The sequence below is a fragment of the Sinocyclocheilus anshuiensis genome, unplaced genomic scaffold (genome assembly GCF_001515605.1).
Source record: "Sinocyclocheilus anshuiensis isolate Anshui unplaced genomic scaffold, SAMN03320099.WGS_v1.1 scaffold1885, whole genome shotgun sequence".
NCBI lineage: Eukaryota > Metazoa > Chordata > Actinopteri > Cypriniformes > Cyprinidae > Sinocyclocheilus > Sinocyclocheilus anshuiensis.
This window is the reverse complement of record NW_015542322.1, coordinates 1,264,365-1,269,120: the sequence shown is the minus strand read 5'-3', so window position 1 is coordinate 1,269,120 and position 4,756 is coordinate 1,264,365.

Genomic DNA, 4,756 nt, shown 5'->3' with positions numbered 1-4,756 from the left:
AAACACAAACACACTGTCTCTGCAGTGTATATATATATATATATATATATATATATATATATATACTTGAACCACTGAACATTACTCTAGCATAAACACAGAGGATGCTGCATTTCAAAACATTTCAACACATATGACACTTATTGCACACTATACAACAAAATTTGGGAACAAAGTGTCCATTCTTTTAATACAGCCCATACCAGATTTTAGACTCCATTCTCTCATAGGGGCAGCGATCCTCCTACACCCCAGACGAATTACAAATCAAAAATTGCTCTTGGTCGCACTGCTCGACCTGACCTGGTATGGTATTGTATGGGCTGGATCTGTTTGTCTTTTGAATGCTGTGCTGGTACTTCAGCAGGTATCTGAAGCATGGCCGAGGCATTGATGTTTTGTTCTTCCTCCTTAATGTTTGCAGAAATGCAGGGCTCCACGGGCTCCTCTTTTGTGCTGAGAAGGTGACACCGGTTTCTGCGATATACCTGACCATCTCAAGTGCGAACATGATAGGATCTTTCTGTATTAGCAGGATGAACAACAACAGCGGGCTTCCAGAGGCCATGCTCTTGTATGCGAACAGATTGTCCGGTGTGAAGCTGTGACAATGGATGAGCTGAGCGATCATAATACTTTTTCTGATGATACTGCTGCTTTACCCTTTTGGAGTGTGCTTCTATGAAACTGACAATTTCAGGTAGGAGCTGCGTGTTAGTGGTTGGCAGTATGGATCGCAGTCTGCGACTCATGAGGAGCTGTGCAGGCGACTTGAAGTTGTCAACAGGTGCATTCCTATATTCTAACAGGCTGAGATAGGGATCTTTCCTGTCCATCTTGGCTTTTGTCAAGGTCGATTTTGCGATCTGCACAGTCTTCTCAGCCAAACCATTGCTCTGTGGGTAATGGGGGCTAGAGGTGGTGTGTGCAAAACCCCATGTCTTTGCGAAGTCTTCAAACTCTTTGCCTCGATATTGTGGACCATTGTCGGAGACAAATTTCTCTGGGATGCCATGTCTCGCGAAAATGACTTTGAGTTTGCTGATGACAGTGGCAGCCGTGGTGGTGCTGAGTTTGTCCAATTCAAAGAAACGGCTATAGTAGTCTACTGTAACCATGTATTCTTCGTGGTTCCAGGTAAAGAGGTCTGAAGCTATCACCTGCCATGGTCTGGTTGGTATTTCGTGAGGAATCATGGGCTCCTTAGTGTTTGAACGACGTTGCTCCAGGCAAGTATCGCATCTTTTGACCATGTGTTCTATTTGTTTACTCATTCCTGGCCAGAATAACACATCTCGTGCTCTTTGCTTCGACTTCTCTATGCCCATGTGACCGACGTGAATGCGTGTGAGCATATCTTTTCTGAGTGAGGTGGGTATGACTATTTTCTCACCTTTGAGAATGATTCCGTTGGTCAATGAGAGTTAGTCTTGGAAGTTCCAAAAATCACTGATGTCTGCGGGGCATTTCTTCCTCTCTCCAGGCCATCCATCCAGAATCACCTGTCTGAGCTGGACGAGCTGGCTGAATTGCTCTTGGTCGCACTGCTCGACCTGACCTGGTATGGTATTGTATGGGCTGGATCTGTCTGTCTTTTGAATGCTGTGCTGGTACTTCAGCAGGCACCTGAAGCATGGACGAGGCATTGATGTTTTGTTCTTTCTCCTTAATGTTTGCAGAAATGCAGGGCTCCACGGGCTCCTCTTTTGTGCTGAGAAGGTGACACCGGTTTCTGCGATATACCTGACCATCTCAAGTGCGAACATGATAGGATCTTTCTGTATTAGCAGGATGAACAACAACAGCGAGCTTCCAGAGGCCATGCTCTTGTATGCGAACAGATTGTCCGGTGTGAAGCTGTGACAATGGATGAGCTGAGCGATCATAATACTTTTTCTGATGATGCTGCTGCTTTACCCTTTTGGAGTGTGCTTCTGTGAAACTGACAATTTCAGGTAGGAGCTGCTTGTTAGTGGTTGGCAGTATGGATCGCAGTCTGCGACTCATGAGGAGCTGTGCAGGCGACTTGAAGTTGTCAACAGGTGCATTCCTATATTCTAACAGGCTGAGATAGGGATCTTTCCTGTCCATCTTGGCTTTTGTCAAGATCGATTTTGCGATCTGCACAGTCTTCTCAGCCAAACCATTGCTCTGTGGGTAATGGGGGCTAGAGGTGGTGTGTGCAAAGCCTCATGTCTTTGCAAAGTCTTCAAACTCCTTGCCTCGATATTGTGGACCATTGTCGGAGACAAATTTCTCTGGGATGCCATGTCTCGCGAAAATGACTTTGAGTTTGCTGATGACAGCGGCAGCCGTGGTGGTGCTGAGTTTGTCCAATTCAAAGAAACGGCTATAGTAGTCTACTGTAACCATGTATTCTTCGTGGTTCCAGGTAAAGAGGTCTGAAGCTATCACCTGCCATGGTCTGGTTGGTATTTCGCGAGGAATCATGGGTTTGAACGACGTTGCTCCAGGCAAGTATTGCATCTTTCGACCATGCGTTCTATTTGTTTACTCATTCCTGGCCAGAATAACACATCTCGTGCTCTTTGCTTCGACTTCTCTATGCCCATGTGACCGACGTGAATGCGTGTGAGCATATCTTTTCTGAGTGAGGTGGGTATGACTATTTTCTCACCTTTGAGAATGATTCCGTTGGTCAGTGAGAGTTCGTCTCGGAAGTTCCAGAAATCACTGATGTCTGCGGGGCATTTCTTCCTCTCTCCAGGCCATCCATCCAGGATCACCTGTCTGAGCTGGACGAGCTGGCTGTCTGATTCGGTCTCGGCACGGATTTGTTGCAGCTTTGCATCACTGACTGGTAAGCTTTTGTATACCATGTGAACCTGCATGTCCATTCCTTCACTGAGATTGTCGTGCTCTGTCTTTATGGACTTTCTAGAGAGGGTGTCCGCCACTGGAATCTCCTTTCCTGGCCGGTGTGTGATGGTGATGTCATATTTCTGGAGTTGAAGAATCATTCTTTGAAGTCGCGGCGGAGCTGCAGCTAGAGGTTTTTTCATCACGGATTCAAGCGGCTTGTGATCAGACTCCACTATGACTTCACGGCCATACACATACTGATGAAAGCGCTTGCAGCCTAATAAGACCGCATAGAGCTCTTTCTCTATTTGAGAGTAGCTAACTTCACATTCAGTCAGTGACCTTGAGGCATAGCTGAGCGGCTTTTCGTCCTGAAGCAGGACTGCCCCGAGGCCATATTTTGATGCATCCACTTGAAGGTTCAGTTCTTTCTGGGGGTCATAGTACGCAAGTACTGGTCCAGGTTCCTTAGTTATGAGGGCTTTCATTTTTTGGAATGCATCATCGTGCTGGGAATCCCATATGAACTCACTGGACTGTTTGAGCAGCTGACGTAGTGGTGCATTAATGTCCAATAAGCAGGGTGCAAACTTGGACAGATAATTTACCATTCCCAGGACTGTTTCGAGCTCTGCTTTGCTCTTTGGTGGCTCCATGTTTTTGGTTGCTGAGACCTTTTCAGGGTCTAGCTTGATTCCTTCAGCGGATAAGCAGTGACCAAAGTAGCGAACTTCAGTGGCACTCACAATGCTTTTCTCAGGATTGAGTTTCACGCCTTTCTCACGAGACCTTTGTAACATCGCGTGCAAGTTGTCATCATGCTCCTTTTTGGTTCGTCCGTAAACCAGAATATCATCGACGATCGCGACAACACCATTTAGACCTTCGTATGTCTCGTCAATTTTGCGTTGAAATTCATCCTGAGCCGAAATTATGCCAAATGGAAGACGCCGAAATCTGTAATGTCCAAATATAGTGTTGAATGCTGTCAGCTTGGACGATTCCTCCGTTAATTTTATTGCCCAGTACCCTGAAAGGGCATCTAAAACACTGAAGTACTTTGCACCCATAAGCTTGGGCGTGATGTCTTCTATTGTTGGTAAGGGGTAGTGTGGACGCTTGATCGCTTTATTGAGGTCGCGGGGATCTAAGCATATTCTGAGTTTGCGGGTTCTCGGTTTTTCCACGACTACAAGTGCATTTACCCAGTCGGTGGGCTCTGTTACCCTTGCTATGACTCCTTGTTTCTCCATATTTTGCAGCCCTTCTTTCAGTCTACCACGTAGGGCCAGAGGTACCCTTCTTGGAGGATAAACAACTCGAGTTGCATCTGGTTTTAGATTGATTGTGCACTCCCCTGGAAATAATCCAATGCCATCGAAGACATCATCATATTCCTCCAGGATGGACTTGTCCTCTTTAAGTGCATTTACTGAGAGCACTAGTTTAATTAAATCCAGGTCCAGGCATGCTTTGAGACCTAATATAGGCGGTGCTTGTGTGCTGACTACGTAAAAGTCCATCATTGTTTCTCTATCCTTGTATCTGCACGGCAACGCACAAGTCCCTTTTACTGTGAGCATTTGACCACCATATCCAGTGAGACTGTGCCTAGTCGGTGTAAGCTCACACCGACTAGGCACAGTCTCACTGGATATGGTGGTCAAATGCTCACAGTAAAAGGGACTTGTGCGTTGCCGTGCAGATACAAGGATAGAGAAACAATGATGGACTTTTACGTAGTCAGCACGCAAGCACCGCCTATATTAGGTCTCAAAGCATGCCTGGACCTGGATTTAATTAAACTAGTGCTCTCAGTAAATGCACTTAAAGAGTACAAGTCCATCCTGGAGGAATATGATGATGTCTTCGATGGCATTGGATTATTTCCAGGGGAGTGCACAATCAATCTAAAACCAGATGCACCTCGAGT